Genomic DNA, 27434 nt, shown 5'->3' with positions numbered 1-27434 from the left:
TGGCCAACAGATACATGAAAAGATGCTCAACATTACTAACAGAGAAATGCAAATTAAAACTACAATGAGGTATCACGTCACACCTGTCAGAATGGCCATCATCAAAAAGTCTACAAATAGTATGTTTCCCAGTAAATGTCACATTTGAAAACGTGTCACATTGAAAATGCATTTGAAAATACGTGGATTACTTTCAAATATCTTTTGATATGGGTTTCTAACAAAATTTTACAGCGATAAGAGAACAGACTCTGTATGATTTCAATAACTTTAGACGATGGAATTTTTGAACCTTTATGTCCCTGGATATGTTCCAGTGTCTCCTGGTTTACAGTATACAGGAATTTGAACAAAATTTGTATCTTGCTGCTGTGTGAAAGTTGTATATATATATATTTTTAAGTTTACAAAAAATAAATGCTGGAGAGGGTGTAGCGAAAAGGGAACCCTCCTACATTATTGATGAGAATGTAAATTGGTGCAGCCACCATGGAACAGAGTATGGAGGTTCCCTAAAAAACTAAAAATAGAGCTACCATGTGACCCTGCAATCCCATTCCTGGGCATATATCTGGAGAAAACTAATCAGAAAGAATACATGCACCCCAACGTTCATAGCTGCACTATGTACAACAGCCAAGACATGGGAGGAATCTGCGTCCACTGACACTTATGGATAAAGAAGAAGTGGTATAGAGATACTAACACAATGCAATATTCTTCAGCCATAAAAAAGAACGAAATAATGCCATTTGCAGAACATGGATGCACCTAGTGATGATCATACTAAGTGACGTGTCAGAAAGAGAAAGGCAAATACCATGTCTTCACCATCACCTATATGTGAAACCTTGAAAAATGATTCAAGTGAACTTATATACAAAACAAAAATGAACTCACCAAGCAAACTTTTGGGGAGCAAACTTGTGGCCGCCAAAGGTGGGGGCAAGGGATAAACTAGGAGCTGGAGATTAACAGATACCTTTAGCAGATAACAACAAGGACCTACTGTATAGCACAGGTAATTATATTCAAAATCTTGTAATAACCTATAATGGAAAAGAATCTGAAAAAGAATACACACACACATATATGTATAACTGAGTTACTTTGCTGTACGCCTGAAATTAACACAACATTGTAAATCAACTATATTTCAATTAAAAATAAAAGAAGTACAGGTCTTGGATCCATATTGAGAGAAAAGTCAGAACAGAGGCAATTGCATGAAACTTGGATCCCCAAGGCTCTGCCCTTGGTGAAGTAGAAAAAAGGTTCACCCTAAAAAAGGATGTGGTATACTACACACACGCTCACACACAAACATGTACACAAAATGGAGTATTACTAAGCCATAAAAAAGAATGAAATCATGCCATCTGCAGAAACATGGATGCACCTAGAGACTGTCATACTGAGTGAAGTGAGTGAGAAAGACAAATGCCATATGATATTGCTCATATGTGGAACCTAAAAGAAAATGATACAAATGAGTTTATATATAAAACAGAAATACAGTTACAGATGTTACTATTTATGATTACCAGGGTTAAGAGGGAAGGAAGGATAAACTGGGAGATTGGGAATCACATATATGTACTATTATATATAAAACAGATAACCAAAAAGTGGATAACTAGTCCTACTGTGTAGCACGGGGAACTCTACTCAACACACTGTAATGGCCTATTACAGGGGAAAAGAATCAGAAAAAGAGTGGATACATGTATATGTGTAACTGATATACTTTGTTGTACATGTGAAACTAACACAACATGGTAAATCAATTATACTCATATAAAAATTTTTTTAATTAAAAAAATTCCTCCTCATGATAGCTATCAAGATCTCACGGTATGAAGCTCATTCTATTACAGCCTCATAAAGAACACTGCCAAACACAGAGGAGAATCAGCCACCATGAAGGAAAATCAGCAGAACAATAGAAGTAGATGCTCAAAGACATCTAATGCTATAATTATGAGAGATTAAGAATTATCATACTTGAAATGGTTAAAGAAACAAAAATGGTGATAAGCATCACAAAGGAATACACGATGAAATATTATTTAGCTTTAAAAAGGAAGGAGATCCTGACTTATGCTACAACATGGATGAACCTTGATGGCATGTCATGTGAAATAAACAAGACACAGAAATATGCTGTAGGATTTCATTTATCTGAGGCCCCTAGAGAAGTCAGGTTCATAGAGATGGAAAGTAGGACAGAGGTTGCCAGAGGCTGGAGGAGGGGGCAAGGGATATAGCACTGTTTAATGGGGATAGAGTTTCAGTTTTGCAGAATGAAAAGAGTTCCGGTGATCAGCTATATAACAACGTGAATGTACTTAACTGAACTGTACACTTGGAAACAGTGAAGATGGCATAAAAATATTCATGTATTTTAGCACAATTAGCATTTTGTTTTAAACACAAAGGATAAAATGTTATACAACTGACCAGGCAGATTTACAAAGTAACATGGAAATTCTGAAAATTAACAATAAAGTCATTTAATTTAAAATTTTAACTCAGTATAGGATAAACATTGTAGTAGATACAGCTAATGACAGTATTATTAAAAAGAAAATAGAGTTCAATAAGTGATTCATATTATAGCATGAGCGGAAGAAAAATACAAAAAAGAGTCTAAGTCACAGAAAATAAATGAGAAGGTTTAAGTAAGTCTAGTTAGTTTCAAAGGGGAAGAATGAAAATGAGGGAATGTTCACAGCAGTAGCAGCAAGTTTTCCACATATGATGGGAGACATGAAATTCACTGACATAGAAACCACTATGTTAATACTAAAAAGGATGAATAATAAGAAATATCACCTAGACATGTTATAACAAAACAACATCTCTCCACGGACAGGAAAATATCTTTAAAACAATCAAAGAGAAAAGACATATTATCTACATAGAACAAAAGTTACATTGCCTAGACTTTTCATCTTGTGCACATTCTGGTTTAAGTATATACTGCTGCTATTTAGTCACTAAGTCATGTCCAACTCTTTTGCAATCCCATGAACTGTAGCCCACCAGGCTTCTCTGTCCAAGGGATTTCCCAGGGAAGAACACTGGAGTGGGTTGCCATTTCCTCCTCCAGGGGATCTTTCTGACCCAGGGATCAAATCCGTGTTTCTTGCTTTGGCAGGCGAATTCTTTACCACTGAGCCACCAGGGAAGCCCTTAAATATACATATACCAATACAACCATTTTGGAAAACAATTCTCCAATATCCAGTGAAATCGAAGATGTTCATACAATACTAAGCAGCAGGTAGACTTCTTGAAAAAATAAAAACCAGAAGGACAAGAGCAACAAATTTTGCACATGAGTATCGAGAAACAGGTAGGAAAATGTTCACAGCAGCATGGCTTGTAATAATATGAGATTTAAAGACAATCCAAAGGGATTAAAAAATGTGATATACACTCTTAGCACTGAAAAAAAATCACCTGAAGAAATCTCACAAACATAATGTTAAGTAAAAATGTATATGAGGTTGATTATATGAAGTTCAAATTATATAAAGCTAAACAATGATTTAGGGTAATGTTTACCTCTGGAGGGAGGGAAGAGGTATGATCAAGGAATAGAACACAAACAAAAATGGTAGATTATGTATAGTTTTCCTTTTCACATTACATATATGTTATCTTCATTTTAGAAAATAATAACAGCTAACAGTTTACATTATGAGTGATACATGTTCTATTTTGTCCCCACTTTATGTATGGGAAAACTGAGCAAAGAAAGACTGAGTGACTTTCCCAAGGTTCCAAGCCAGCACACAGCAAAACCAAACCAGAATCTAGGCAACCTGTTTCCAGAGTAGACATTCCTCACTACTGAGCCATTCTCCCTCTCTTTTGTATATGTGTAATATTCCATTCTAAAAATAAAAAGAACAAGTTGAAAAGGAGAAAAATGCTGGGCATTAATGTCCCAAGGGCTAACTCCATTAAAATTATTTTTCAAGAAGCTAAACATGCTGTGTGTGCATTTATATATATGTGAGTATAACAAGAAACACACATCAAAAAGTTAATAATCATTTTACCTGCATTATTTTATTTTCTTCACGTTTTCCATTGCCTTCTAAATTATCTGCAATGAATATGTATTACTTTTCTATTTGGGGAAAAATCAACATTATTTAAAAATACTTCTGCCCTTGGCTTTTAAAAAAAAAAAAATCACATATCCTAAATCACACGGTAAATTGCATAGGAAACTTAATTACAACTTGCTTGGCAGACAACAGACAACTCTAAGTGCTACTGAGTTCCAAAAAAGGGCCTCTGTTTTATATCTGAAGGCAAATAGTGTTTTAAATTTCAGCAAAAATTTTAAGAGGCTAGCATAGAGTTGCTTCAGGCTGGCCTTAACACGTGCAGATTTCTGTGGCCTTTATAGGGCAATGCCAATCCTCTCCAAGGCAGAAGGGTACCCAGGAGGGGTCCTCTGTCCACAGCCACCAAGCTGAACAAGGAGAGACACAGAGAGAATCTGATGCAACAATTAAGAAACAGACTCACAATACAAAGAGATTACTCGCCTGACTAGCAAATTTAGAAAAACAGCCCTTAAAAGGACAGGTGCGCTGCCTGCTAACACTCCAGTAATTATGGGAGGCTGCAAAGGGGGTGCCTGAAATTGTTAAGCGTGTGATGCTAAGTCCGCCCCTAAGAGTTGCATCTGTTTTGTTTTCCAGAGGAAAGGGAGGGGAAGAACAAGAGCTTTCTGCAAACCAGAGCTTTCTTGAAGGTGGGAAGAAAAACTCTCTATAGACACATAATGGTAGGGTTTTGTAGCACTATCCAGTAAACAAAGCACTAACTAAAAGAGCAATCCATGGAAATACTGAGTCAGTTTCCCTGGCATCTAGGGACCAGCACCAAGCCTCAGGTTTAAGTGAGGACAGGTCAGACAGGCTCCACTCCCACTAGCCCAGGCCTAGTAACACTGTTCTTAAGAACTTAATACACTGAAATAAAAACAAATTGACTCTCTAAAGGTGTGTGTGCTTAATCACTCAGTCATGTCTGACTCTTTGCGACCCTTTGGACCAAAGCCCGCCAGGCTCCTCTGTCCACAGGATTTTTTAGGCAAGAATACTGGAGTGGATTACCATTTTCCTCCTCCATGGGATTTTCCCAACCTAGGGTTCGAACTCACATCTCCTATGTCTCCTGCCTTGCAGGTGGATTCTTTACCCTCTGAGCCATCAGGGAAACCTAAGAATTACTCTAAAGGTAATTACTCCAAAAAGTCCCACGATCAATTTCTACAGATCAAGTAGAAAAGCAGGTGAAACATCCACATTTAATTATCTGTCATCACTGCACCTTCAGTTACTAGCTTTGAGAACTGGAGCAAATTGCTTACTTTTCCTTAGCCTTGGTTCCAGACTTCTAAGATGGATACACCTCTCAGAATGCCCTTGTGAAGATGAAGTGAGATAGTGGGTGCACTGCCTAGCACGATGACCCTGAAGATACTCTGGAAAAACTCCTGCACTTGTGCTGTCTACCTACCCAAGCCACATGACACAGAGACACATACACACCCCTTCCCTGAATGATGCAGCCTAAGAAAATAGCCTTCAAAAGTCACTCCTATCTCATTCATGACTTCCAAAATCAAGATTAACAACTCAAGTGTATTAAAGTGAGAACTGGGAGCTGTTCTTCATTTTAGATTTCATTTACAAATAACAAACTACAAAACAGTAGCTGGAAAAGGAAACTGCTAATGAATATGTATGAAATCTGCAAACCAGAAACAAAGATAAAAGCTGCCCTTTTTGTCACATGAAAGGGAAGACAAACTAGACACAGAGAAGGTAGCAAGAGAGTCAAAATGAAACTTTCATTTCAGGGTGGAAAGCAGGGTTAGAAGTTCAACAAAGTATATAATTGGGACTGGAGTAATCCATCTCTTTCTCTTTTCTTTTTTTGCTGTGCCACACGGTATGCAGAATCTTGGTTCCACCATGGTTTGAACCCAAACTCCCTGCAGTGAAAGTGTAAAGTCTTAATCACTGGACCCACAGGGAAGTCTCCTGGAATTCCATCTAGCATCTTAGGACAGGCATTTGGCTACTGGTGAATAAATCTAACTCTTGGCTTCCAAGTCAAAGAAGACTGAAAAACGAAAACAAAAATTAAGAACAAGAGATTGAAAATGTTCTTTCTTCATGAAGTACAGTCTCATACTTTAACAACTTCAGTTTTTGCCAGAGACAACCAACCATAAGTCATCCTTGGTCCAATAAGTTGGTGAAATACAGTGAATAGAGATTGAAATGTCTTGGTTACTTAATGTTGGGCGTGTGTGCTTGGTTTTTACTTCTGAGTTTCACTGAAGACTGAACGGGGCAACTGAATTTCTTATTCTGAACACTGAACATCATCATGATACATTATCAAGAATCAGAACTTGGAAGTAAGTACATTTGGTTTAAGAACAGGCAAAAAACAAAAAAAGAAAAAACCCACCTTTTGAAGGGTACAAGCTGGGCTGGGGTAAAGGAAAGCTTTTCCTTCCATGTGAGTTTGAAGTTTTAAAACTGGATTAGAGTGTATGAAACTTATTTTAAAAAAAGAACAGAAAGTAACTAAAAGTCTATCAAATCTGCTCGAGATCTCTTCAAAGAAAAAGGAAAGATGACAGAGGAGATTTGGTGGCAGGGATAGGGATAAAAATTTCAAAAACCTTTTCATGTTTGTACCACAGAGGCTTAAACTGTTCTGATATTACAGTACTTCTGCTTTAAATGATGGATGAATCCCTAGGCATCTTGTTAACATGCAGATCCTGAGAAAGCAGGTCTGGGCTGAGGCCTGAACTTCTGCATTTTTAACAAGCTCCCAGGTGACACCCACACAGCGGGCAGCTGGTCCGTAGACAACACTTTTGTTTAGAAGTAATTTTATTTATTTGGCTGTGCTGGATCTTAGTTGTAGCACGCAGGATCTTACGCTGTGGCATGCAAACTCTTAGTTTTGGTATAAGGGATCCAGTTCCCTGACCAAGGATGGAATCTGAAACACCTGCTTTTTGAGAGTGCAGAGTCTTAGCCACTGGGTCATCAGGGCAGTCAGGCAGACAATACTTTTAGTAACAGTTTAGGAGAACGATAAAATAGAAGCCAGAAGATTTGAGTTTTGGTGACTACTGTCAGCTTAACACATAAAAATTTGAGGGCATGCATTTGGGGCAACATGGATGGACCTAAACATTATTATACCTAGTAAAGTAAGTCAGACAGAGAAGGAGAAATAGCGTATGGAATTCCTAATGTGTGGAATTTAAAAAGAAATGATACAAATGAACTTACTTACAAAACAGACTCACAGACTTAGAGAGCAAACTTACAGTTGAGGGGCAGGTGGTGGGGGGAGGGATACTTGGGCAGTTTGGGATGGACATGTATACACAGCTATACTTAAAATGGATGATCAACCGGGTCCTAGCATAGAGCACATGGGACCCTGCTCAATGTTATGTGGCAGCCTGGATGGGAGGAGAGTTTGGGGGAGAATGGATATATGTATATATATGGCTGAGTCTCTTTGTTGTTCACCTGAAACTACCATAACATTGTTTGTTAATGGGCTATACCCCAATACAAAATAAAAAGTTTTTTAAAAAAAGATTTGAGGCCATGGCCCTCAGCTCAGTTTTCTTGTTTGAGAGATACTAGCTTACCTCAGTACCTTGTGGGTCATTGTGAAGTTCAAATTAAAGAACGTGTAAAAGCACTCTGTGAGGTGCAAAGAACAAAGAATAGCAGTATTATTACAGTTATTAAAAAGACCTTAAAGAACAAGTGACTTGCTGATGAACCCAAAGTGAGAGGCAGAATTAGGCTTAAATCTATATCATTCGGTCAAGGCAAGTGCTTTGAGCTTTAATGTGTTATAACTTAAGGTAAGTTTTATTTCCATCCATATTGCTAAAATTTCTTCCAGAATATCTTAATGCATAAAGAAAGCTGAGCACTGAAGAATTTATGCTTTTGAACTGTGTTGTTGGAGAAGACTCTTGAGAGTTCCTTGGACTGCAAGGAGATTCAACCAGTTCATCCTAAAGGAAATCGGTTCTGAATATTCACTGGAAGGACTGATGCTGAAGCTGAAATTCCAATACTTTGGCCATCTGATGCGAAGAACTGATTCATTGGAAAAGACCCTGATGCTCGGAAAGACTGAAGGTGGGAGGAGAAGGGGACGACAGAGGATGAGATGGTTGGATGGCATCACCGACTCAATGGACACGAGTTTGAGTAAACTCCAGGAGTTGGTGATGGACAGGGAGGCCTGGTATGCTGCAGTTCATGGGGTCGCAAAGAGTTGGACACGACTGAGCGAATGAACTGAACTGAACACTGAAAATTTACATCTGGGGATGATGCTGGAATGTGTATTTCTCTAGGTAAGTGGTGGTCACAGTGACTGCTGCAGTATTCCCTGACACCTGAGGGAGCGAGAATAATGCTGAGCACAGGCAGGCTACATAACACGATTGTCAAACTGGGTAAAATGGAACGCAGACTAGCATAAATGCCCACGTGTGTAAAAGAATTTCAGAGCTCGGCCAGATTAATAGGGGCTGGAGCTATCAAGGAAGGCCTTATGGAGGAGGTATGCTCAGAATAGGAACAGAACGGCCTGGGTAGCTTAGAAGGCAAGGATGATGCTGAGCAAAATCAGACAGGAAGTCGACTGTATGAGCTGCTTATGAGAGGCCACCCAGTCTCCGACTCTGCATTTGATAACCAGATCCAGATGACCTCATGTTAGAATTCTAAGTCCATCTCCGCTGCTGGGGCAGTGAGGGCGGCCAGGAATACTGGGGTAAACAGTGTGTACATTTTCCCCCATGAGATAGACAGCTACTGGAAGAGTTTTAACTAGGCCGTAAGAGAAGCAATGAAATTCAGTATTTTAAAGAGATATACTGGGGAGAAAACTGAAGACAGGAGATCAGCAGGACTACCTGTAGGATTCTTGTTTCTAGCAATGAATCTATTTAGTCAACTGAAATCCTAAATGGAACCTCTATCTACCTGTGCTTGCTAAAAAAAAAAAGAAAAATAATCAGCAGAAGCAGAGCTGCTTGCTTTAGGTCAAGGGGTGATGGGGCCCTCAGGTTAGGTCTGCTGGGCGTCTTCTGAAAGAAGGTACTGTGCTGTGATGAGCATCTAATACAGGGTTCTGAAGTTAAGAGATTCAAAGAAATTCCATGCAGACATAGTTCTATTAGAGAAGCACAGACCATTTTTAAATGTGATGGAAGCAGAGCCAGGCATTTTGGTTTGTGGGCCAGGGCTCCTTCACCACTTCATTCTGTCTCTTGTTTGTGACTCATTTGACAAGCCATGCCAAAGAGAAAATGCAAAATCCAAAACATTTACCAGTAATTGAGAAACATCTTAGTGGCTTCCTCTTATCTTTTGACACTGAGGTCTTAAAGAACATGAAAAACCTAGTCCCATATCCACTCTTTAATCTTATCGCTTAGCCATTAATTGATTGAAAAAGTGTTCTCCAAAGTTCCAGACCTCTTGCTGGTGTTCTAAAGCCCTTCAGAGTGATTTATTACTCACAAGTGCTCATTTAAACAACATCATCCCAAGATCTGAGACCCCAAATAACTTACAGCACATATAGATAAATGGCGTAGGATGCTAGGTTTTAATTTATTTATATACATAATATAAAGAGATGACATATTGGAAATTATGATAATGATACTTGTCGTATTTTTAATAGACACCTATTCAGTGAAAAAATTAACATTATCAGAAAACTACATACAAGGTGCATATGGGCATTTTCAAAGATATTACAAAAAATTTAGTTAAAAAGAAAATAAAAGTGGTCAAATAGTAGTTAGTTTCCATTTATAAAACAGAACATATGTGTCTGAGTTTCTAGGAAATATCATATCTGAAATCTCAGAATCACAAGAGTTCAGAGTCCTCCATAAATTCCCTAGGAGGCATCTCAGTGATTGACTGAATGTTGTCTTTCTTTTTTTTTGAAGATTAAGAAAAAAAAAATACACACACACACTCACACACACACACACACACACACACACATATATATGACAAGCTCCTTCCCATGTTTACTGTCCAAGAACAGAGGAATTCCCTTAATATAAACCCACCTAGATTCCTCCTTCAATTTATGTCCATTTTCTCTTGTTCTGTCTTCTGTGAACATGGGAAAAACAAGTCCAATATTCCCCTCATAAAACATTTCCACTTACTTGAATATAGAAAGCAAGTTACTCAATCTTCCAATCTTATTTCCAGATCCTTTCATTCTTTCCTATAACATTTTCTATCTCTTTAATGACTTACGGATCCCTTTAGAGACCTTCCCAATTTCTCTACACACTAAATAAATGGAAACTGACAATGAGGAAGAACTATTTAAATAAGCAGATGATGCCTCTTTCATTAATCTGATCCTCTACTGAAATAAATGTGGTCATAAAATGACATTACAATACATTCTGTATTATAATCAATTGGTCGGAACTAGTACACCATTTATGGATCATTTGTAGATAATTTCAACAAAAGCTGTAATTTAAGGAGTGCTTCTTGTGTGGCAGGCACTGAATACTTCGCTACTGAACCCTGGCAACAACTCTAAGAGGTTGGTATTTTTATTCCCATTTTTCACAGGAACGGCATGGACTTGTCAGAGATCTTGATGATTCTTGAGCCAGTGCCTTACCACAGTGGACAGGCATACATGTACGCAAGGCATGGTCCAGGTACGGCGGCTGCGGCAGGCTACCCTTCCTCGAACCAGACTCAGATGAGAATTTGGAAATGTCACTGGTGACTGCTGCTGGACTCCACACCAACGGCAGAGTGAAGAAAGCAGGTGAGGCAGTGGGAGAAGCCAGACAGAAGTGCAGTCACAACAGAAGCCCCAGCTGACCCTACCGGCCCTACAGAGTTGTCCTGAAGTGGGGCAAGGGCCTCTGTGTCCCCAGGTTGACCAGCCACTGAATGGAAGCTGCTGCCCCAGGGGCGACGGGCAGGCTCTTGAGTGAGGCAGCTCTCCTTAGCTGACAGCTAAGGGCAGTCACCACGGAGGGAGCCAGCTGCGAGCTTCCAGCTGCTAAGACTCCCAGCAGCTGGGGAAAGAGCATCTCAAGCCTGAAAGGGGTAAGGCGTCCAGGCGACAGCACAGCTTTATGAGAGTGACTGTTTTCGGATCTCTCACTCAGAATATGGTTCTGCATAATTGCTTATCGATTGGTAAGTTATAAAAAATCATGTAGCGCTCATGTCAAAGAAATTAAAAAAACAAATAAGGTGGAGGCAGGAAAGGAACTCCAAATACTGCTTTGGTTTCTGTGTAGGAAATACAAAATACCTCTTGTTTTCCTGTCGCTTTCTTCAGCTTTCTCTTCTTCTGCCTCTGCTCCTTTGCTGTGTCACATTCTCTGTGTGACACACACATACTAATATGATGACTGGAAACAAAACTGGAAGTTTTGATAGCAAAGAAGGCAAACAGAAGAGGAGAGAGAGTAATTTGAAATATTGGTAACAGAGAATTATTGCCCAAGCAGATACTGCCATTTTAAATAGTTCGGTCAATGATAATACATGTGTCCTCTGAAGGAAAGATGTTACAAAGGATGAATAAACTCTGTTAGTGGCTCTGCATCCTCAATAATGTTTCTATCCTTAATCTTTCCTCATAGAATTTATTGTCTAAACTATATTAAAAAGATATAATTGCCTCAGGATGGTTCTTGCCAAAAGAAAATTACAAATACTTCTACTATCGGTCATTGAAGAGGAAGTTCTGTCTCATTTTTCATTTTATAATGAGAACAATCAAACATGTTTTTAAAGTTTAAAATCAAAATTATGTATTATGTATTCTTCTCTATTTATCCATTATGGAGAAGCTTTTAAAAAGCTAGAAAGCCAACAACTAGCTGGAATGGCTTACTAGGACATGAATTTGAAATAGATCCCCAGGGGATAATGAATCCAGCTTATACTGTGGGGAAATGTGAAGAGTATTAATTCATATTATGCTGCCTTGCTATTCTATTAACAAATGCAAAAAGAAATTCTTGTGGCAACATTCTCATTTTAATGTGAGCAGCAAGATATTAGTACAGAAGCCAGAGTTCAAAAAGTTAATAATAAACCTGAGTCAAGAATGATTTTGAAAGGATTCAGATGACAAAAGGCAGTGGAGAGTGAAAATTCAAATGTAGCAGGACATTATCTGATTAGAAATCCACTGTTATTGTCCTCCACCAAAATGGCCCACAGACTGCTGATGTCTGTGATCTCTACAGTGGGACTGAATTTGGATCCAAAAGCTGGTGGCTCAGCATTTCCTGCCCCCTCTCTTTTCAAAATCCCACACTACAAAAGGGCGTAGGGTAACACACTACGCTAAATATGATTTGAGCCTTTTGGAAGACTGCCCATTCAGAAGCGTCACCCTGGCAACTCACCGATGGCTTTCACTTTCCAAGAGTTTTCTCTAAACTACCTCCCTCCAGCAAAATTCTGTGCTCCACCCACAGGGCAGAAGAAGGGAAGTCTTGAATATTATTTTAAACTCTAAATACTTTTAAGTGGCACCTCCGAAGTTCACATCAGTGCCATCCATTGTGCTTTGTTGGCATAATGATACTTGGAACAGTCATTCTGGAATCGAAGCAGGAAGCAGCCACCCAATACTGCTGTCCACAGTCAGACCGTTTAGAAGACCCTACCACCAAGCCCTAAGACAGCAGTGAAAGCTGACCTGTCCCTTCCCAGACATCACACCATCCTGTGTTTACTGTCTGCAGAAGTCTCTCCATCTCTCCATCTCTGTTCACATTATCATTTGGTCCAATGTGGCCATGCTATGAGGAGAGCAGCATGCCAAGACACTGTCTTCCCAGGGCTCTTGCTTGTTACCAAATGAAGGGTGTGTGTGTGCATGCGTGCGTGCATGCTAAATTGCTTCAGTCACATCCAACTCTTTGTGACCCTATGGACTGTAGCCCACCAGACTCATCTGTGGGATTCTCCAGGAAAGAGTACTGAAGTGGGTAGCCATATCCTCCTCCAGGGGATCTTTGTGACCCAGGGACTGAACCCAGGTCTCCTGCATTGCAGGAAGATTCTTTACCGTCTGAGCTATCAGGGAAGCCCAGTGAAGGGTCATTTGCCTGCTTTTCAATCCACAACCAATTGTCTCCACTTTTAGATCCATAAACACAAACTGTCAAGGGTCTCCTGTTTTGGAGATACCATATTTGTCCGTATCACAAAGACTATGAGTGAGACAAAAGGCAGAAAGAGACCAAAACGGGCAGACATATTTCTTGTGTCCAGCACACAAGCAAGTGGAAACTCCTTTCGCGACTGGCAGCCCTCGGGATGACTGAATCATGCTGTGTATCCAGACCCTAAAACAGCCCACTGGTTTCACAGCAATGACTGCCCGTTCTGTGAATTTCAGAGAACAATTCATTGTCCTTGAGACCACCTACAACTTGCATGCATGTGACGTCATTCTAAGTTACACCAACTCAGCATTTCCATGAATTCATTTTCTATACATAAAATTCACCAAGTCTTACAATGTTTTTGACCCAATCAGAAATAGCCTCTGCTTAAAAGTGTTGGTTTTAAAATAAATGAAGAGTGTCTTTTTTTTTTTTTTTTAATGTATGGAAGTTGCCTTTTATTTTAAAAAGGGAAATAAAGCTGGAAAAAAGTAAAATGTTTCAGGAAACTGGGTTGTATGGCCAGTGCTTGCCTTATTTGAATGTGCCTAGAATGTGCCTAGTATGCCTATTGAAAGCACCTATTGGAAAAAACTTTCTTGATAATGGATTGAAATGACAGGTCTTTTTAAACTGGACTTTAAACACAGGTAGTTTTGATTCTCTTCCAGTCCTTCCTTTTAGCAGTGGAACCACAATAGAGAATGCTAAAAACAAATTTCATACTAAAAAAAATTTTAGGTACAAAGATAAAAAAACAATAAAACCTTAATCAGAGCCCAAAGCAGTAAGGCAAAATCTGTTTGCTGAGCAGAGAGTGGTTAACCAAAGCATATGCCATCAGTGTGAACTGATTTACTTAATTCAATTTCCTATTTTAAGACACATAGATAACATCACGGTTCAATAAAGATTTGGAATAAGAAGGAAAAAGCTCAAGTGGAAAGGACAGAATGCATTTCAACTGGCCAGGGCTCTGGCTCCAGCTGTTAGCATTAGGTACTTAATTCTGCTTCAAATTAATTCTCTTTTGTATAAAACTGAAAGTGACAGATTAACTGATCGTGAAAGTTTCTGGAAGGATGCTAGAGAAGTAAACTAGAAAGAGTAAAAAGGAAGCATTTTGTAATTTTCCAACAGATCTTAAGAAAAAAAAATCAGTAAGTTCATTACGACCATGGTAATCAAATAAAATTCTCTCAAAATAGTACTATTGTAAGTATTATTTGAATTTAAAATTTTTACCCATGACATTCCCTCAAAGAAGGCTCTGCGTAATGATTTTCAGAAGTCTGACTTGGATAGGCTTGACCTCAAACAGTGCTGCCTCTGTTATAGCAGTCTTCCTTAATGGCATTCTGGGTCGATTCTGGGAAGACCCAAGGGAGGGACCCTGGCACCACCCCACCCAAGATTGCAAAAAAGATGCTGCTTAGTCTCCCATATGCAAGACTCAGATCCTGGACACAGCAATGAAAGGGAGGAACTGACAAGAAATCTCGATTTATACAGGGGGAAAAAAAAACACACAACACTATACTTTGGAAAGCAAAGTACTTTTCTTAAATAACTTCTATAGCCACTGTGAATTAAAATGGAGACTGGCGCTTACAATTCTACACCATTTTAGGGTTTCATGGGTTTTTAAAATACTAGGTGGAATTTTCTTTCATCAAACTCAAAAGGTCACAACAACGGTCATGAGGTAAAATCCCAATTTATTATGCCAAGAAAACAGGACCAACAAGAATAGAGACAAATGAAATGACAGGTAATGGCAAAATAAGATGGAAATTGAGAATGTGGTGAACTGTGCTTTAAGTATACAAATAAATGATAGTGGAGGCTTAAGTACAATGTCAAATTTACATTTTAAAAAAAGATTTTTAACTATTGCCTGTAACTCCCAAATCAACATTGCTAGTCCTCAGCCCTGCCCTAACCACTACACTTACATGTCCAACTAGCTGGGAGCCATTTTGACCTACATGTCCCAAATACACCTCAAGGTCCTCTCCTCCCGCCCACCAAGTCCACTTCCTTGCTAATTCTCTTGATGACATCATCATGCTTTCCGTCACTCAAGTCAGAAACCTGACAATCCCAAGTCCTAATGTTTTCTCACTTCCATTGTTCAAGCTATCACAAAATTCAGAATATTCTAGTTGTCCAAAATTTTTTTCTCTGTTCCTCACTCAGTTCAGTTCAGTTCAGCCGCTCAGTCCTGTCCAACTCTATGTGACCCCATGGACTGCAGCACACCAGGCTTCCCTGTCCACCACCAACTCCTGGAGCTTGCTCAAACTCATGTCCATTGAGTCGGTGATGCCATCCAACCATCTAATCCTCTGTCGTCCCCTTCTCCTCCTGCCTTCAATCTTTTCAGGCTTCATAGTCTTTTCTAATGAGTCAGTTCTGCGAATCAGGTGATAAAAGTATTGGAGCTTCAGCTTCAGCATCAGCCCTTCCAATGAATATTCAAGGTTGATTTCCTTTAGGATTGACTGGTGTGATCTCCGTGCAGTCCAAAGGACTCTCAACAGTCTTCTCCAACACCACAGTTCAAAAGCATCAATTTTTTGGTGTTCTCTGCTGCTATTATAGTCCTCCCATCTCTTCCCCAGATCATAACAAATCTTCCTCCTTCAGTCCTGCTCACCTGTAACTCTTCCTCTACCTTTCTTCAGGTTAACACATCTAAAAGGCCAATGACTGCCACTTCAAAATCCCTCAGCGGAAAAGGGAACCCTCTCACACTTTTGGTTGGAATTTAAACTGGTGCAGCCACAATGGAGAACAGTACAGAGGTTCCTTAAAAAACTAAAATACAATTACCATATGATCTTACAATTCCACTCCTGAGAAAACTGTAATTCAAAAAGATACATGATACATGAACCACAGCGTTCATAGCAGCACTATTTGCAACAGCCAAGACATGGAAACAACTTAAATGTACATCAACAGGTGAATGGATAAAGATGTGGTGTGTGTGTGCACACACACAATGGAATATTTATTACTCAGCCATAAAAAAGAATGAAATAATGCCATTTGCAGCAACATGGATGAATTTAGAAGTTATCATACTAAATGAAGCAAGTCAGACAGAAGACAAATATATGATATCACTTATTTGTGGAATCTGAAAAAATGATACTAATGAATTTATTTACAAAACAGAAATAGAATCACACATGTAGAAAATAATCTAATAGTTATCAAAGGGGAATGGGGCTAGGGGAGTGATGAATGAAGAGTTTGGGATAATAAGGTCCTACTGTATAGCACAGGGAACTATATTCAATATCTTATAATAAACTATAATGGAAAAGAATCTGAAAAAGAATATATCACTTTTCTGTACACCAGAAACTAAGACAACACTGTAAATCAATCATACTTCAATTAAAAAAAAACCTTCAGTGCTTACAAACACACACACACACACACACACACACACACACACCCCATACCTATGGGTCAAAAATCCTGAATGACTTATTACTTCTGTATGTGAGTTTTACACAACTATCTCACCACCACTGCCTGCAATGGACTCCTCCACCCCACCCTGCTCTTTACCAGCCTAACTCCTATTCATCTTTCAAGGACCATTTCAGGGGTTACCTCCTCCAGGAAGCCTGCTTTTACATACACAATCTTCTGGCCCCAGGGTGCATTTCATGCCTTTTTTAATCCTTAGTGCATTTAAATATACTTAAGATCATATTGGAGTGGGTCATATTTATTTATGTGACTGTCCTGAATTTGACAGATATTCCTTGAAGGGAAGGACTTTACTTCTTAAGATCCTAGCAAAATATACTGAATTGAAATAAAAATGAATCACACTATGGAAGAAAACAGATTGGAAGTTACGAGAGTAATCTGGAGGATTATAAGTGTTTCGAAATAGTGACTACTTTTCTTACTTTTGCAAATAATACTTCATGGTTTACATAAGTTATATTGTTTGATTCTTAAAAATAATCCTAGAAGGCAGGGTAAGACAGAAATGAAGGCTGAGAGAGACCTTAAATGCATAAGAAATTTCTGAGAAGAGAAATGTTACTGATTTTTTTAAGGGGTGTGTGTATGTATGTGTATTTTTAAATAAGTTTTCATAGATGGTCGTTTCACAGATCTACACTTCAGATAAATTCCTATTTGACCAAAATAGCCAACTGATATCCTTCATGACTACTATAAAATCTCCTGAAAAAGAAAAACTCTCAGTTCTTTACAGAGAATTTTCAATAATGTAGTCCCCTATTCACTCTTCCAGAAAGCAGATTTTGAAGACGGAACAGCTCAATTAGATTTCTAAAGACAAAGAGAAAACAGTTTCATTCTCACCTTCAAAGATCCACCAGGCCAGGAACCTCCCAAAAATTTCCTTGATTCTGGGAGCTGTCCTTTTCCCAGGATGCCAACTCCTGAGAGCAGATGTGGTTAAAGTCTTCGGCACACAAGTGTGGAGTATCACAAAGGTTCCTGGAAACAAAACAATCACAGAGCAGTGTAAACTGTTTGGGGTTATCTAATTCTATTAAGCTTTCATTCAGCTATCCTACTAAAATTGACGAGGGGAATTTAATACGTATTAAATCCCATGATGAATTTTAACCAAGCATTACAGTAGTTAAGGACATCAGTGTCTAAGAAACTTCAAGCAATTTCATGGCAACAGGTAATTAAAAAAAGGTAACACAATTCCAATTACATTTTGGTATATGATAGAAGTCTGAATGAGCCCTCAATAGCAGGAAACAACTGCTCACAAAAATCAAAGCCAGAAAAAAGGCACTTGATCTAATTTTACTCTAATACTTCATGGGAATACAGAGTGCTGTAGAATCACATCAACACACAGGTAGAGGCTAGGGAAATCTAATACAAACTGCAAAGAACAAACAATGAAGAACTTAGTATTTGATCAAGGTTGATGATCTCAGTGAGGAACACAGACATGCAATTACATTTTGGAGGTCACTTTGAAGGCAGTGAGAAAAGGAAGTATCTGGGAAGGAAGGTTTCAGAACACACCATTGTAAGAAAACAAGCATAAGGTTAAGGTAAAAAACCATAGAATGAAACCTTAATTAAAAGGAAGCCAACTAACAGAAGTGTTTGAATAATATGTTTATTTAATAACTCATTCTTATGAGAAAGTGTGAAAAAAATACTGCAAAAATGTTCAGAAAATCTCTTTCAAACCAGAACTTGGGGACAGTGTACAGGGAAAAAAGAGAAGCCGGGAGTCTAGACCTGCCTTTGCCATTAATAGTCTGACCTTGGGCTTGCTAAGTGTTTCTTAACCTTGCAGGTACATTTGCACCAGTGGGAGAGGTTTTACAAAATATCAGTGGCTAGGCCCCATGGGGCCAAATAAATGCCTGACCAATTACCAATATATCAGATCACGTGGGACAGAACCCAAGCACAATTATTTTTTTGAAGGAGAGAAAGTCAGAGGAGACATTCTTCAGTGATTCATCCAGGGCTAAGAGTCCCATCTTCTCTACACAATTTGCATCTGATCTCTAAAACAAATACAGTTTAATAATATCCAAAACTTCCAAACTCTATAAAATTTAATAGTTCTCCTTTTCAAATTATAGTTTTCTCTGTATATATGCCCAGGAGTGGGATTGCTGGATCATATGATAGCTCTATTTTTCATTTTTTTGAGGAACCTCCATACTGTTCTCCACAGAGGCTGCACCAATCTGCATTCCCACCAACAGTGTAGGAAGGTTCCCTTTGCTCCAGACCCTCTCCAGCATTTATTATTTGTAGACTTTTAAATGATGGCCATTCTGACCAGTTGAGGTGCTACCTCACTGTAGTTTTGATTCACATTTCTCTAATAGCGATGTCAAGAATTTTTTCATGTGCCTGTTAATAGCCAAAACATGGAAATAACCTAAAAGTCCATCAACAAATGAATAGATAAAGAAGATGTGGTATCCTTATATTATGGAATATACTCAGCCATAAGAAAGAATGAAATAACGTCATCTGCAGCAACATGGATAGACCTAGAGATCACACTAAGCGAAGAACACCAAAGACAAACATCATATGATACTGCTTATATGTGGAGTCTAAAAATGATACAAATGAACTTAGTCACAAAACAGAAACTGATTCACAGATATAAAAAACAAACTTATGGTTACCAAATGGAAAAGTAGGGGGATAAATTAGGAGGTTGAGACTAATATACACATGCTGCTGCTGCTGCTAAGTCGCTTCAGTCGTGTCCGACTCTAAGCGACCCCATAGACAGCAGCCCACCAGGCTCCACCGTCCCTGGGATTCTCCAGGCAAGAACACTGGAGTGGGTTGCCATTTCCTTCTCCAATGCATGAAAGTGAAAAGTGAAAGTGAAGACGCTCAGTCGTGTCTGACTCTTAGCGACCCCATGGACCGCAGCTTGCCAGGCTCCTCCGTCCATGGGATTGTCCAGGCAAGGGTACTGGAGTGGGGTGCCATTGCCTTCTCCATATATACATGCTACTATATATAAAATAGATAACCAACAAAGACCTACTGTGTAGCACAGGGAACAGTACTCAATATTTTGTAATAATCTATAAGGAAAAAGAATCTGAAAAAGAATATATATATATATAACTGAAATCTTTTGCTGAAACTAATGCAACATTGTAAATCAACTTTATGTCGATTAAAAATAAATGAATAGTTTCCTAATTTTCAAGAGGAGGAAACTAGGACTCTGAGAGGTACACAGACTTATATGAGGTCCAAGCAAAGGAGCGCGACCAGGACGGACTCGAGTCTTCCACGGAGGATAAAAGCAGATCATGAGCTGGGGCCTGACATGACCCTATTTCGGGCTGGGCTGGGCTGGGTAGGACAGGTCCACATGGATTCACACCATTAACAGGGCCTGATGCTACTGACTTTCTGGGCAGAGGCAAGCAGAACCTCAGGATTCCCACCCCTTAAGGAGTAATGAAGATAAAAATAATCCTAAGAGCTAAATTTCTGAGCACTCTGTAAGAGCCCGACATTGTGCTAAGTGCTTCAATCCTCACAAGAACGCTCTGTCCTAAGGACTATTATTATCCCTGATTTATAAATGAGGAAATTGAAGTTGAGAGTGCTTTGTCTTGCCTCCAAAATGGTGGAAGTGGAATTTTAACAAAGCTGCTTTTTTTTCCCAACCATGTATTGCCTGTAGGGAATGCAATAAACAGGCAGCTGGAGGCAAGGCTACTCTGCCCTGTATCTGCCCAGCCCTATTTTGTTTCTTTTTCTTTTTTGCACAAAGCACTCTCATGTTGGAAAAAGGAAACAGAAGCACCCGGGAGTCTTCTCAGTGCTTTCAGATTTTCTCCAATTAAATAACTAACTATTGTTGTTTGGGAAAAGATGAACATTGTATGGAATAGTTTTTCTTCTCCCTTCATAACACATACACACACACTTCCAAATTAGTAGAATTTAAATAGTGAGATTTAAGGCCACTACTTTGGAGACTTCAGCTCAGACAAGTGTCAGAAGAGTCACCACTGAAATCTGTCCTAAATGATTCAGTCCATCATGACATGTGAATTTTAAAGCTTAACTGAAATCTCTAGAAGGCCATTTACAATTACTTAGGAAAAAAATGTCTGAAACACTCTTACACTCATCTTCAAAATCTTAGAGAAGTATCTTTGTTGCAGTTTGCTGGTCCGGTACATTTACATTATGTAAATGATTTCCTTTCTTTAAATAGCTACTGACTATAATAAAATCTAAGTTATAAATATTCCACATATGAAATATATTTTATTTAAGAGGCTAATGCAAAGCATTACTGCTTCTGACACCTTAGGCAGCTCATAATTATACTGTGGCAGAAATCATCTTCATAGCTCATTTTAAAAATAATGTGAAAAGATGGTTTTCATTAAGACACTTCTGGGAAGAAATAAAAGAATGACAGTAAAAATGAAAACATAATTTTGAGAATTGGAAGGGGCCTGGAAGGTGTATCTAACCATCCATCTGCCCACAACCTATTCCATTTTCAGGGTACTCTGTACAGAGTTGAATCTCTCTTCTCGTAGCTTTCACTCCTTGATCCCAGATCTGGCTCCTGGATATAGATCCAGATTCACATCCTAGTATAAACCTTCCCAACCACAGCCCACTGTTCAGAAAAGCAGGGATCAACTGCTGTTTCAGTAGAGGTGGCCACTGATAGGACCGGAGGAAGCACCTGACTCCAGGGCATTTCTCAGAGGCTGGAAGATGACCCATGAGGTTGCTTTGTGCCAAAGCCTCTGCCCTAGTATGTGCTAAGTCACTGCAGTCGTGTCTGACTATTTGCAACCCAGTGGACTGTAGTCCACCAAGGTCCTCTGTCTATGGAATTCTCCAGGCAAGAATACTGGGGTGGGTTGCCAAGACCTCCTCTAGGGGATCTTCCCCACCCAGGGATTGAACCTGCATCTCTTAGTCTCCTGCATTGGCAGGCAGGTTCTTTATCACTAGCGCCACCTTGGAGAAAAAAATGATAATCAGCCAAGTCAACCAAATCAGCTCTCTCTGGGACCTGGACCAGACACTAGGAGTCAGATGAGAACCTACTGAATATGCAGAGGTAAGCAGCAAGAGCAGAGAAATGATGAGAGAGAAGACTCATTCCCTGAAGTAGCATCCAACCGAATAACCTCCCACTTTTCAGACCCAGATGGGCATCAGTCCTTCCTCCTAAGGGTGTCCTGAGTGAGTCTCTGTTCTCTACAGCTCCAGATGCCCAATGCATATTGAGTAAAGTTATGCCACCTCAATCACCAGCTGTTCGTATAGCTACATATCAGGTTGACAGCAGCTCCATTATTTTTTGTAGGTATTTTTGCTAGAACCAAGAGGAGGTTTTATTTTCACCCCATTAATATTTCACATTTTGAGAATGGAGTTTATCATTACAACTTGCCAAAAACATTTGACATCTCAATTCTGCCCTCTCAAAATTAGCATTATGCCTTTCACCTCCGTGTCATCTACAGATTAGACAAGCATGCCATGTAGAACGCTGTTCATGTGATGATACGACACAGAATGGGACACTATTTCACAGAGCCAATAGTGGTATAAAAAATAGTGAAAACCAAACTGTCAAGAAATTAAAATGAATTAATTTTAGCCTCTAGGTCATTCTTTAATTTTAATCATTAGCAATTCTCCAAATTGACTGCAAATCATCATGAAGATATAAATAGTTACATAAACTGACATGACCAAGCAGTTGATTTTGCTAGACAAAGGTTTTAACATTTATTTGGTAGAGACTGTGAAACCCAGAAGAATTAGGCTTTAGCATCATTAGGGAAAATTAGGCCATAGCTGAGATAATTGGCAACATGAACTTTGTGGTTAGAGTAATTACCTGTGCAGCAGACCAAGAAGTTATATTTGAGAAACATATTGCAAAAACAGTCAAGCTCGCCTCATCCTTCCCTGAAGCAATCATGAAAATTAGCAGAATGTGTCATTGTAGGTCATCTGGTATACCCTGACAGTGAAATTGTTCTCCAAAGATCTGTTACTTTGTCTAACTTTGCTTTCAGCAGGTCACATGGGATTTCTCCTTACAGTAAAAAAAAAGAAAAAAGAAAAAAAAAAAAACACACAAAAGGGCTTTTTAAGTCCCTGTGTCTACTTTCCTTAGTTTTTCTATCTCCACCTTGACTGTCAGGCTGTCAAGCTGTAATTTCTAACTGTGGTGGGTGTGCATGCCCAAGCAACTAAGGCCATCCTCTGGGCTCTAAAGGGATACTTCTGGTCTTCCCAGGGTTGAATTTGTATAAAAGAAGACCAGGGAGAGGGACTGATGGATCAGTCTTAAAGAACATATGTAAGTGCATCTCTTCAAGAGATGGGAATACCAGACCACCTTACCTGCCTCTTGAGAAACCTGTATGCAGGTCAGGAAGCAACAGTTAGAACTGGACATGGAACAATAGACTGGTTCCAGATTGGGACAGAAGAATGTCAAGGCTGTATACTGTCACCCTGCTTATTTAACTTATATGCATAGTACATCACATGAAATGAAATTCTGGGTTAGATGAAGCACAAGCTGGAATCAAGATTGCCAGGAGAAATATCAATAACCTCAGATACACAGATGACATCACTATTATGGCAGAAAGTGAAGAGGACACCACTCTTATGGCAGAAAGTGAAGAGGAACTAAAGACCCTCTTGATGAAAGTGAAAGAGGAGAGTGAAAAAGCTGGCTTAAAACTCAACGTTCAAAAAACTAAGATCATGGCTTCTGGTCCCATTACTTCATGGAAATAGATGGGGAAACAATGGAAAGAGTGACAGACTTTATTTTCTTGGACTCAAAAATCACTGTAGATGGTGACTGCAGCCATGAAACTAAAAGACGCTTGCTCCTTGGAAGAAAAGCTATGACAAATCTAGACAGTGTATTAAAAAGCAGAGACATCACTTTGCCAACAAAGATCCATCTATGTCAAAGCTATGGTTTTTCCAGTAGTCATGTACGAATGTGAGAGTTGGACCATAAAGAAAGCTGAGCACCGAAGAATTGATGCTTTTGAACTGTGGTGTTCGAGAAGACGCTTGAGAGTCCCTTGGACTGCAAGGAGATCAAATGAGTAAATCCTAAGGAAATCAACCTTGAATATTCATTGGAAGGACTGATGCTGAAGCTGAAATCCAATACTCTGGCCACCTGATACAAAGAACTGACTCACTGGAAAAGACCCTGATGCTGGGAAAGACTGACAGCAGGAGGAGAAGAGAACAACAGAGGATGAGATGGTTGGATGGCATCACCAACTCGATGGACATGAGTTTGAGCAAGTTCCTGAAGTTGGTGATGGACAGCGAAGCCTGGTGTACTACAGTCAACAGGGTCCCAAAGAGTTGGACATGACTGAGCAACTGAACTGAACTGATATGCATGTATAGATCTCATGCCGTGTCTCTTGGCCACACAGAGGTCCTCCTGGTGTGTTTTTTTCTCAGCTGTGTTGAGCTGTTAAACTGTTCATTCAGCAATCACTGTTCAGGTCCACCAGCGGCCAGGTCCTAGCCCTGGGAGCCACAAGAAACACAAAGGTGATCAAGACCTGGCGGCTTCTACTGCAAGACAGAGATGAGAGACCATAACACCATCTTGGGCTGTATGGCATTTTTATGATATTTCTCATAGAAGTAATTGCACTTAATTCAGAAAAATAAGTATTCTACTTGACATTTTACAGATAAAAATAAACTAAGCGCAAGGTTACTTCTCAATGATTCACCCCAGTCAGTAAGTGGCAAAGCCAGGACACCAAAAGCAAATCATGTGATTCTTAGTCATGTTAGTTCCACCAACACGGAAGCGGTCATGGTTTATGTGAATAACACAACTACCTTAGCAACACATATTGTGTGCTTACTCCATACTGGGTACTTTTGTCACTGACTGGCAGATATTTGATCTTCATGGGAACTTTACGAGGAGGGAGGTCTTATTCTCCCCAGAGGAGAAAACTGAGACACAGAAAGCGGTCTAATGGCCCAAGGCTGTATGGCCAGTTGGTGGCAGAAAGAGATAAACACCATGAGAATGGTGCCACCCAGGAGAAATGTGGCGAGAAGTCACTGGATCTGTTGCTAGGAAGAATGCTAAGAAAGTTTTGGAACGTTTTTGAGTATTTCCAGAACAGTGAGACTTTTCTTCTCTTGTAAATCCTGTGAGAAGACACTGGCATCGGAGGCGAGAAAAAGATGGCAAATCCCAGAGAAGAAGAAAGTGCGATGCTCCCCCTCCCCCGCCATGGCTGAGGATGTGTGAGAGGCCTGCCGGGCACAGATAGCGTCTGGCATAGGAATGCCATCTGCTGTTTGAATACATGCTGTGGATATTTTCTGTGATTTCAGATGCTTTGGACAGATCACACGGCTTGAGCAAAGCGGAGAGGAGACCCTTGGCATCTGTGGCCTCCTGTTTGTGCCTGGTGATCTTACAGTGACTGCCTGGGAGGCTCATGTGCTGGCAGTTTGCTGGGATACCAGTTTGCATCACAGACATTTGCTGGCAGCTCCACACTCACACCTCAGCGTGGTTTCTTTATTCTGAACCTGTGTTCAGGTAGGAAAGGAAGGAGCCAATCAGAAAAGAAGTGCTTCAGCCTTCAATGAGTGATTGTCACGAGCCAGACGTAGGCTAAGGGCCTCCCTGACAATACTTCTCTTAACCCTATAAGCAGTTCTGTAAGATAGCCGTTGGCAGAACAGCTGTCTACGTGGGCAAACTGTGGTCTTTTAAATGATGACCATTCTGACCAGTGTGAGATGGAACCCCAATGCAGTTCTGATTTGCATTTCTCTAATAATTAATGATCTTGAGCATCTTGTCACATGCCTATTGGCCATCTGTATGTCTTCTACTTGGAGAAATGTCTATTGAGGTCTTCTGGCCATTTTTTTGACTAGGTTGCTTATGTTTCTGTTATTGAGTTGTATGAGCTCCTATATCCTTGAATTTGTGCCCAGAAGTTTCAGAATCAGTTTCAACATGGTCTGCTATGTTCCTCAGAATTCAGAGGTAGAGGGAGGAATGTGTCAAAAGCCAGAATGTACCTGGGGCAGTGCTGGGGATGTTTGTGGCTGACATGAATACTGTGAATGGCATATCAAGGGTCTGGGGCTTCCAGAAGAGGGAAAATGTGTTTCTGGCTGGAATCAGGCAGTAAACACTGACAATCTCACGGAGACCTGGCAGTGAAAGAGAAGAGGGAAAGAGAATGGCACCTCTAGGGAGAAGCAGAGATAAGAATGGATTTCAGCCAGAGGAGATTCAAGCCCACTTATAGGCTGAGGAGACATGTAATAAAGAGAAACAGAGAGAGAATGAAGCTGCAAGTGGCAAAAACAGTGGACAGAGTCAAGGCCAAGAGTAGTGGGCTGGTGGTCAGGGACAATTGCTACTTTGAAGAAAAGCTGTGACAAACCTAGATAGCATATTAAAAAGCAGAGGCATCACTTTGCTGACAAAGGTCCATATAGGCAAAGCTATGGTTTTTCCAGTAGTCACACAACGGATGTGAGAGTTGAACCATAAAGAAGGCTGAGCTCCAAAGAATCAATGCTTTCAAACTGTGGTGTTGGAGAGGACTCTTGAGAGTCCCTTGGACTGCAAGGAGATCAAACCAGTCAATCCTAAAGGAAGCTGACCCTGAATATTCACTGGGAGAACTGATGCTGAAGCTGAAACTGCAACACTTTGGCTGCCTGATGCAAAGACCAGATTCATTGGAAAAGACCCTGCCTGATGCTGGGAAAGATGGTGGGCAGGAGGAGAAGGGGGCAACAGAGGATAGGATGGGCAGATGGCATCATCCACTCAATGGACATGAGTGTGAGCAGACTCCAGGAGACAGTGAAGGACAGGGAAGTCTGGCGTACTGCCGCCTATGGGGTCAGAAAGAGTTGGACATGACTTAGTGATTGAACAACAAGAGGTCCATACACTGATTTCATGTCTCCTTCCTTGTTGAAGAGAACACTCCTCAGATTGATGGGCCCTGGAAACAAATTTTCCAAAAACAATGTGATAAGCCCATATGCAGAAACCTGCTAATGTGCATACTGCCCTACCTTCTTGCTAAACAACAGTTGGAGTCAGTCAAAATGAAATGAAATGCCAACACAATTCAACAGGAATACACATGCTTTGCAACCTTGAACTTGAGTTTAATAGAATAAATCAAACAAATCTGTTCGGATGTCTGAGAACCAACTGAACTAGTTCCAACTTGACCAGGGGTTTGTTTATTTTGCTGAAATCCTGTCATTTATGCAAACTGCGTAACAAACAGGGAGTGAGGGCCCGCCTACTGGCAATTCACACTATTTCCAAGCTGGAATGCTAATGGTTTTTATTTTCAGTCCTCATTTTGACTGGACTGTTTTATTTTACTGGGGAGAACTTTTGCAGGTGATTTTTAATAGCACTGCATTTTTTCTGATAAAAAAAAGTTCTTTCATTTTTCAAAATATGAAAAAGTAAAGGTTAAAAAATTAAAACCAAATGTTATCTTCTATCCCCAGAAATTTAAAAACTGTCAATGTTTATGTGTATGTCTTCCAA

The 27434-nt window shown here is 39.8% G+C and overlaps 1 protein-coding gene across 22 annotated transcripts in view; it reads right to left on the bottom strand.

Moving 5' to 3' along the window:
- The window catches only part of NRCAM (neuronal cell adhesion molecule), a 319465-nt gene that overhangs the window by 231016 nt on the left and 61015 nt on the right, over positions 1 to 27434 (bottom strand). For all 22 annotated transcript variants that reach the window (XM_070468956.1, XM_070468953.1, XM_070468989.1 and 19 more), the window contains exon 2: positions 17654 to 17791. The gene's annotated coding sequence lies outside the window, so the exon portion shown is untranslated. The remainder of the gene's footprint in view (positions 1 to 17653; positions 17792 to 27434) is intronic.

The sequence above is a fragment of the Odocoileus virginianus genome, chromosome 1 (assembly GCF_023699985.2).
Source record: "Odocoileus virginianus isolate 20LAN1187 ecotype Illinois chromosome 1, Ovbor_1.2, whole genome shotgun sequence".
Classification (NCBI taxonomy): Eukaryota; Metazoa; Chordata; class Mammalia; order Artiodactyla; family Cervidae; genus Odocoileus; species Odocoileus virginianus.
This window is presented reverse-complemented; position numbering and strand designations above follow the sequence as displayed.